General features: G+C 33.8%; 1 long non-coding RNA gene across 1 annotated transcript in view; it reads left to right on the top strand.

The window, feature by feature from the left end:
* The first annotated feature begins 6462 nt into the window (after nucleotides 1-6462).
* LOC137631203 (uncharacterized) overlaps nucleotides 6463-10000 on the top strand; it is a 25654-nt gene continuing 22116 nt past the window's right edge. The window contains exon 1 of the long non-coding RNA XR_011041881.1: nucleotides 6463-6689. This is a non-coding gene — a long non-coding RNA (uncharacterized lncRNA). The remainder of the gene's footprint in view (nucleotides 6690-10000) is intronic.

Below are 10000 nucleotides of genomic sequence, written 5' to 3' on the forward strand. Positions count from 1 at the left end.
ACCCCATAACTCTCTAGCGGTAGTATCTCAACGGGTGGCAGAACAAAGTCTTTAGGCATGTCTTCATTCCATTCTGGTCTGTTTATGGTCCTTTGCCAATATATGCCTGCAGGTTTTCATAGTTCGTCAATCCTTCGTCTTCTCTTCCTTCCCCTGCTTCTTCTGCAATTTATAATGACCCATTGTTATTCTTAATGTCAATTTATTATTTTTCATTCTCATTATCTATCGTACCCATGTTCATTTCTTTTACTTACAAGTATTAGAATACCCTCTTCTTTAGTTTACTCTCGTGTGTATCTATCTATCTATCTATCTATGAGAGAGAGAGAGAGAGAGAGAGAGAGAGAGAGAGAGAGATAGATTGATTTGAGTTTTTCTTGCATCCTGACTATGAGAGAGAGAGAGAGAGAGAGAGATTTGAGTTTTTGCATCCTGACTATGAGAGAGAGAGAGAGAGAGAGTGAGAGAGAGAGAGAGAGAGAGAGAGAGAGAGAGAGAGAGAGATATTTGAGTTCTTGCATCCCGACTATGAGAGAGAGAGACAGAGAGAGAGAGAGATTAGAGTTCTTGCATCCTGACTATGAGAGAGAGAGAGAGAGAGAGAGAGAGAGAGAGAGATTGATTTTAATGCTTGCATCCTGACTATGAGAGAGAGAGAGAGAGAGAGAGAGAGAGAGATTGATTTTAATGCTTGCATCCTGACTATGAGAGAGAGAGAGAGAGAGAGAGGGAGAGATTGATTTGAGTTTTATTGGCATTATAACTATGAGAGAGAGAGAGAGAGAGAGAGAGAGAGAGAAATTGATTCGAGTACTTGCATCCTGACTATGAGAGAGAGAGAGAGAGAGAGAGAGAGAGATTTGAGTTCTTGCATTCTGACTGAGAGAGAGAGAGAGAGAGAGAGAGATTTGAGTTCTTGCATTCTGACTGAGAGAGAGAGAGAGAGAGAGAGAGAGAGAGAGAGATTGATTTGAGTTCTATTGGCATCATAACTATGAGAGAGAGAGATAGATTAATTTTTTCTTGCATTTTGACAGAGAGAGAGAGAGAGAAAGAGAGAGAGAGAGAGAGAGAGAGAGAGAGAGAGAGAGAAATTGATTTGAGTACTTGCATCCTGACTAAGAGAGAGAGAGAGAGAGAGAGATTTGAGTTCTTGCATTCTGACTGAGAGAGAGAGAGAGAGAGAGAGAGAGAGAGAGAGATTCATTTGAGTTTTATTGGCTTCATAACTATGAGAGAGAGGGGGAGAGAGAGAGAGATTCATTTGAGTTTTATTGGCTTCATAACTATGAGAGAGAGGGGGAGAGAGAGAGAGAGATTGATTTGTTTTTTTCTTGCATTCTGACAGAGAGAGAGAGAGAGAGAGAGAGAGAGAGAAATTGATTTGAGTACTTGCATCCTGACTATGAGAGAGAGAGAGAGAGAGAGAGAGAGAGAAATTGATTTGAGTACTTGCATCCTGACTATGAGAGAGAGAGAGAGAGAGAGAGAGAGAGATGAAAACTATGCATGGTCGGCATGAGAACATAGAAGACGAACAGGATGACGATAGCATAAACGTAAGCCAGAAGCACTCGAGAGATGGTGATGACGGCCGGGGCGATGGCTATCACACTTCACTGCTAAACCCGGACCTCCTCCGGTCCTGGAGAAGTTCTTCTTGTAAAAGCTCCTATAGTCCATTTCTTTTAGCGATGCATATTTGCACCGACTCGCGGCGGTGCCCTTTTAGCTCGGAAAAGTTTCCTGATCGCTGATTGGTTAGAATTATCTTGTCCAACCAATCAGCGATCCGGAAACTTTTCCGAGCTAAAAGGGCACCGCTGCGAGTCGGTGCAAATATGCATCGCTAAAAGAAATGGACTATAATTGGACAGAGACTAGACAGAAAGTTTATATCTCGGAAGTATTATTAATAAGAATAATTTATATGATCCAGTTCCATTGTGAAATGATGGCGTTTCAGATCATTTACCTTTTAATCAGTGTTACCCATCCTTTTTTAAATGATTACCCCAAAATTTTATTTCCAACTAATCATTGAACATATACCCGGTAACATTGGATGTTTATTTGCAGCCACCTGATGAACTGTATGGATCATGTAGCCCGCTATTGGCTGCTTATAGTTAAGGATCCAAAACAAATGTAAACTTTTCCATTTTAATGGATATCAAAATGAACCATCATCAGTGCAGAATATTCAATGTAACAATATTAATAGATATTAAAATGATTGAGTTTTCCTATAAAATAATTATTGCAGATTTTGTGTATGATTTATGGCAATAATTATGTGAATGTGAATAACTCAATTTCAGAACATCTTGATTACCCCAAAAATACGGGTCCATTACCCCACTGGGGTAATTTACCCCAGGGTTGGGAAACACTGTAAATTTAATGCATAAGCAATTTTCATCGATTGTGATTAGCATTTTAAAAAATCGGTGCTAATTTCTTTTTCTGAAATCACTCGTAAATAGTGTTGGTTTCGTTTGGGTGAGATATGAAATTGACTATACTCATTTTTTTTTAATGAGGCGCATTTGCACTGACTCGCAGCGGTGTCCTGTTAGCTCGGAAAAGTTTCCTGCTATCTGATTGGTTAGACATATCTTGTCCAACCAATCAGCGATCAGGAAACTTTTCCGAGCGAAAAAGGCACCGCTGCGAGTCAGTGCAAATGCGCCTGACTAAAAAGAATTTACTATAGTTTACGATTATTGATGAATTTGACATTTGAAAAAATAACTTTTAAGATATTTGTTGATCTCATGGGACGAAGATAACACCGACTTAAGTAATATTTCTGAGGAAAAAGATTTTGGATTTTGAGTATTGTGTGTTAACGAACTTAATTATTTACCTGCTGCTGATGTATGCGACCAGTCATAAAGGACGACTGAATGTTTAGGTAGATGCACACACCCAGATTCAACCCTTCTCACCCCCTCCCACTTTCTTAACTACAACACGCTAGTTTAGGCAATTTGTGGGAGATTGTTGTCGTTCGGCGTGACACACACACACACACACACGCACACGCGCACACACACACACATATATATATATATATATATATGTATATATTTGTACAGTATATTTTCCATATATATATATATATTATATATATACATACAGTATATATATATGTATATATGTATATATGTATATATATATATATATATATAACACAATATATATATATGTACAGTATATTTTTCATATATATATACATACATATATATATATATATATATATACTGTATATATATATATACTGTATATATATATACATATATATATATATATATATATAAACACTTGCTCTTTATTATACAAAAGATATAATACTGAGTGCAATAGCAACTAGGAATATTGCCGTGTAAATCGCAATAGCGATCCAAATGCAAATCCTAATGGGTTTGTAACACACATAGTCTGTGGGTTAATTCTAATTTTAACTATCGCGATTTTGAATCAAACGTAGTGTTGCGTAGTTTGCACCACAGGGCATTACTGCAAAACAATTGCACGAGTGCTGTTATCGTATTAAAGGGACTAATACCTTCGTATTATGATTTTTACTCTTCTTAAGATATTTCTCTTCTTGGAATATTTTTATTTTTCCTTGTTTCCTTTCCACACTGGCTATTTTCCCTGTTGGACCCCATGGGCTTATAGCATCCAGCTTTTCCAACTCGGGTTGTAGCGTAGCAAGTAATAATAATAATAATAATAATAATAATAATAATAATAATAATAATAATAATAATAATAGTAATAATAACAATAACAATAACAATAACAATGATAATGATAACGATAATAACAATAACAATGACAATGATAATTATAAAGATAGTGATAATGATAATAATGATAATAATAAAAACTGCTATATACATTGTTAATGTTGATAGTTTTTAGTATTTTTAAAGTAATATTTTAGTATTTTTAAAGTAATAACCATTAATCAGATGCTATAAAAGGTTAAAATATAATTGATTTAAGAGAGAAAAATTAATGATTAGAAAGCAGACGAGTTCTATACCAAATTGAGAGGAGGTCGATATTGAAAATAAGTAAATTAAGCGATAGTTCAGTGTTAGCAAAATGGTTATGGCTGCCAAACAAAATGATGGATTGTGCCGTTGTGTTGATGATGCGGCTTGTTATTTTGGACATCTGATGCGTCAGGGATTCGTGCGTATAATTTGTGTGTGTGTGTGTATATATATGTATGTATATATATATGTATATATGTATATATAAATATATATATATATATATATATATGTATATATATGTATATATATATGCACGTATATATGTATATATTTATGCTTAGTACATAATGATGTATATATATATATATATATATAAAGTATATATATATGCATGCATATATATATATAATATATATATATATATATATATAAAGTATATATATATATGCATGCATATATATATATATTCTAACTAACATTTGCGATTTCAAACATCAACCACAATCACATTTTATACCGAATTCTACCTTGGGAGTATATATCCACTGGAATTAATTTATGATAATAGTTTGTAGAGTCCTCGCAGTCATGGTTTCGGCTAAGAGGCAGGGGTTCGAATCTCTGCCCAGCCAGAAGCTATTATCATATATTAATTCCAGTGGATATATATATATATATATATATAAATATATATATAAATATATAAAGAAATAAATAAATATATATAAAGAAATATATATATATATATATAAGATATATATCTATATATATTATATATAAATATATATGTATATATGTATACATACATATATATATACATATATATATGTATATATATAGATATATACATGAATATATATTATATATGTGTGTGTATATATATAATGTATATATATGCAAATATATATATATATATATATATATGCATGTATATGTATATATATGGATATATATTATATATGTGTGTGTATATATATAATGTATATATATGCAAATATATGTATATATATATATATATTTATATATATGCATGTATATGTATATATATGGATATATATATATATATATATATATGCATATATCTATGCATATATAGTCGGTCATGATCAGTTCTCCTGTCGCTCAGGTACTGGGGAGATGAAGTAGTCATATCCTTGTGGGAGGCGATCGCGCGTGAGTGCCTATCTGTATAAATGTTTAAACGTAATTTTTGACGGGTCGTGTACACTAGTCAGGGAATAAAAGCCACTAGTGGTAAATATCCCTGCTCAACAATAAAAAAAAAAAAAGTAAATTGAGAGTTCCTTTAGGCGGTGGTGGTGTCCGTTAGCTTTGGGTAAGATCGCTGTGCCTGACTTTTCGAACTGGTTCAATATGGCAGAGGCTGCTCGCTGCTAAAAGCGAACGCCAAGCAAGCAAGCAAGCGAGCTGAGATGAACAACAAAGAATGTTTGGTGGAAGATGCTTCGTCCATCTGGATGCTGAGTAAATGCAGAATGGGTCTAATAGATAGATGGAAATATAGATAGGGAATACCACAAAAGATTTCTGTTAGAGATGTTGATAGATAGATAGACTGATCAATGGAGCTATCTGGTGAACTAAGATTATGAACTGAGAGAGAGAGAGAGAGAGAGAGAGAGAGAGAGAGAGAGAGGTAACACTGAAAATATGTATCACAGAAAAATCTACATAGATTTTTATTAGAGCTACCTAATGTTTTTACTATCCAAATTGGTAGTTCACACTTTTTTTTTAATACTGTGTATGTTTGTTTGTTTGTATACGCCAGCGTACGTGGGTTAAGTGCAGAACATGCACGTTCATTCAGGTACGAATGCATAAAAGCTAAGATGGGTTTATATGCTTTGCGAAAAACCTAAGCAAAGAGGATTGTATAAGATTAGAAACCTTTTTAGTGACCATTCAAGGAATATTTTTAATGTTCCGCAAAATCCAACATTAAATATCCGAGCAACAATTTTCTTTTAGAATATTTATACTGTAAATCCGATGATTGATTCACACCTAAGAGAATCTGACAATGCTGATTGAATTCAATATAATTTTGAGAATATTTTCCAAATGAGGAAACCTGCCCTACAGAATAGGCCTAACCATTTTCAACGAAAGAAACATATCCATTGCCATATCAGTACTTTAGCAAAAGGAATTATCTTGTGTACAAATCTTGCCACTTTCTCGAGGCTTATCTTATCAAGATCAGTCTCTCTTCGTTAAGATACTGTTATGTCCTGGACTCCTCATGGCTCGTTGGATCCTGGAAGGTACCTCCATATCTAGTAGCAATCTATCCCCTTTATCTCCAAGTCACCCCTTCATCTCACTCAACCACCTCCACCCTCTACTCTTCCTCCTCTTCCTGCTCTCCTCTCCTCTCTTCTTCCTCGTCCGGCTATCGAGTACCACTTGTGGACCAAGGCACGACCTTGAGCTTGCCGTCCTGGGCTGCTGTTGGTGCTGCTGCTGCTTTGGCGGTAGAGTCTCACTCAGCTGATATTGATTGTCAAGATACTCAGCTGGCCGCTTCTTCGCTCTCAGTGTACACTCAACACCTAACTGTGACTACACACTTTATCTTATCGTCTGCGATCCTGTGGGTGCTCCTACGTGGCGTTTGACCTCCCGACGTTGAAGGCGCCGCCAAAGGTGGTGAGTTAAATCGTGCAGGGTTCATTTGTCGGGCAAAAATCTCAGCGCCGTTAGTTTCCGGCACAGCCGCCGATCCCGCGATGGCGCCTGTGCTGTTATGGAAGGTGGCGATGTGCAATGTTTACTTACATTACTGACCCATTTTTCCATCCCCCATTGAGTCACCTGAACGGATATTATCGCTGCCGAGTGGTCTCCAACAGCGCTCTCCATTCTCGCTTATGTCATCGCTTCTCAATGACATAAATCTAGGCTGACGTAAGAGGCTGGCAGAGCGGGAGGACGTTGGCCTGAACGGACATTGTTGTTGTTGTTGTCCATGTTGTCCTGAAGGATTCTGAATGCCGTCTTTGTTGCAGCATCCTCACGCATTCATGAATGCTGTGTAATCTCAATATAGAGATTAACGGCAATACTGATCTCATTCGAATCTCGCTGGGTAAAAATTCAGCAAAATGTTAATGCTCTTTTTGTGTGCACTAAACACGGCCGCATTTGTGTAGGCCTAGCTACGGATGTAAAAACATTGTAGGATGCAAACATTGTGCACAAATGCATGAACACTGCTATGCATATGTCCGTTAATCATTGCTAACATTATACTTTAAGCCTTTCGAATATCCTAGCACTCTCTCGTATCGAAGGATACTGAGGTAGGAATGATTGATTGATTGATTTAAAGTTTTCAGGCATCCTGACCTGAGGTAGGAATGGGTAGCTTGAATTCATAGGGAATCTTCAATAAATACCGTGTCTTATTTTCCGAAATAAAGTAAAAATTAAATACTAAAATAAAAATGGATAAAATAGAACTTACCCACAAAAAGGTATTACAAAATGAAGACACCTCTTTTATCCAGGGAGAAGTTATGGATATAAAAAAGGATTTTGATAATCCCAAATTTCCTTCCCTCTCCGTGAATAATGACGTTTCGAGGACATTATCGAACCATCCTGAATAAACTCGGGTAAACTGGTTTTCGTGACGGTTCTAAGTTTGATGGCGTGCATGTTTGATAATCAAGGTATTGAGTCTTCTGGTAAAGTGTATTTCAAGGGGGGGAAAGTTTCTCCCCAGGTTAGAGAACGCGTCGTCTAGCTCATTATTATTATTATTATTATTATTATTATTATTATTATTATTATTATTATTATTATTATTATTATTATTATTATTATTATCATTAGTAGTATTATTATTATCTTTTTCTTTTATTATTATTATTATTATTATTATTATTATTATTATTATTATTATTATTATTGTTATGTTATTATTATTATCATCATTATCATTAGTAGTATTATTATTATCTTTTTCTTTTATTATTATTATTATTATTATTATTATTATTATTATTATTATTATTATTATTATTATCATTATCATTATCGTTATTATTATTATTACTTGCTAAGCTACAACCCTTGTTGGAAAAGCAGGATGCTATAAGACCTGGGGCTCCTACAAGGAAAATAGCCCAGTGAGGAAAGGAAACTAGGAAAATTGAAATATCTTGAGAGCAGTAACAACTTTAAAATATTTAATTCCAATATATACAATAAAAACTTTAACAAAGCTAAAGGAAGAGAAATAAGATAAAATAGCGTGTCCGAGTGTACCCTTAAACAGGGGGGAAGGGGTTCTAAACAAGGGGGATTTCATCCCGTGGGGGAAAATTTCAGGTTTTCAGGGGAAATTGGGAAAATATACAGTATTGAAAAACTCAAACGGTTAGAATGTCGATCTTTTTTATTCCCTTTCAGCTCCCCAGGAAGCAATATAAAATAATCCATGTAAAATGATAAAAGTCTATGTACCTGTATGTAAAAAAATACAAGGATTTTTTTTTTTTTTTTTTTTTTTTTAAATTATGCATAGTGTTTATAATACACTTTTTAAGCCACACACTATTGAAATGGAGGGGAATTACTTTCTCATAATAGATAACCTATATGGAAAAAATTACAATGATTTTTTTTTTTTTTTTTTTTTATATATTATGCATAGTGTTTATAATAAACTTTTTAATTCAGACAATATTGGAATGAAGGGGAATTACTTTCTCACATAAAATAAATAATGAAAGGTGTGCATAATACAGAAAACGTTGAGGACCACCATCTAAAATGTCAATTTTTATTACCTATAATATTTTCATTAATTCAATTATGTAGGTTCAGTCTTTGGTGATAACACCAGTACACGATTTTAAGTGTAAGGAACTGAATTTTCAAGAATATAGGTGTTTATAAAACAATCAAGTGCCCTTTCTTAGCCCAGGCTTGTAGAACATGAAATTCATTGGGAGCCTATCGATGGATAGGAGATTTTAAGATTCAGGGAAAACGTAGGTAGCAAAAGAATTCCAAAACTATAGATATAAAGGAAAGAAACTCAGAATAACTGGATATCTACAAAATACATTATATTTACGTATATGTCCATTTTTATCCCCGGTTTGAAGAATAGAAAAATGATTGGGACTATCTATGGATAGATATTAAGATTCAGGGAAAACGTAGGTAGCAAAAGAATCCCAAAGCTTTAAATATAAAAGGAAAAGCTAAGGATAACTGAATATTTACAAAATACATTATATTTACGTATATGTCCCTTTCTTATCCCAGGCTTGTAGAATAGAAAAATTAATGGGACTATCTATATATAGATACTAAGATTCAGGGAAAACGTAGGTAGCAAAAGAATTCCAAAGCTTTAAATATAAAGGAAAAACTAAGGATAACTGAATATTTAAAAAATACATTACATTTACGTATATGTCCCTTTCTTATCCCAGGCTTGTAGAATAGAAAAATGATTGGGACTATCTATGGATAGATATTAAGGTTCAGGGAAAACGTAGGTAGAAAAAGAATTCCAAAACTATAAATATAAAGAAATAAAAAACTAAGGATAAATTAATACTTACAAAATACATTATATTCACATATATCATTTTTTATCCCCGGTTTGTAGAATAGAAAAAAATTATTGGGTCTCTATCTATGGATAGATATTAAGATTCAGGGAAAACGTAGGTAGAAAAAGAATTCCAAAACTATAAATATAAAGTAAAAAAAACTAAGGATAAATTAATATTTACAAAATACATTATATTCACATATATGTCCCTTTCTTATCCCAGGCTTGTAGAAGAGAAAATTTATTGGGACCCTATCAATGGATAGATATTAAGATTCAGGGAAAACGTAGGTAGCAAAAAGAATTCCAAAGCTTGAATATAAAGGGAAAAGCTAAGGATAACTGAATATTTTAAAAATATTTTATATTCACATATATGTCCCTT

The sequence above is a fragment of the Palaemon carinicauda genome, chromosome 39 (genome assembly GCF_036898095.1).
Source record: "Palaemon carinicauda isolate YSFRI2023 chromosome 39, ASM3689809v2, whole genome shotgun sequence".
Lineage (NCBI taxonomy): Eukaryota > Metazoa > Arthropoda > Malacostraca > Decapoda > Palaemonidae > Palaemon > Palaemon carinicauda.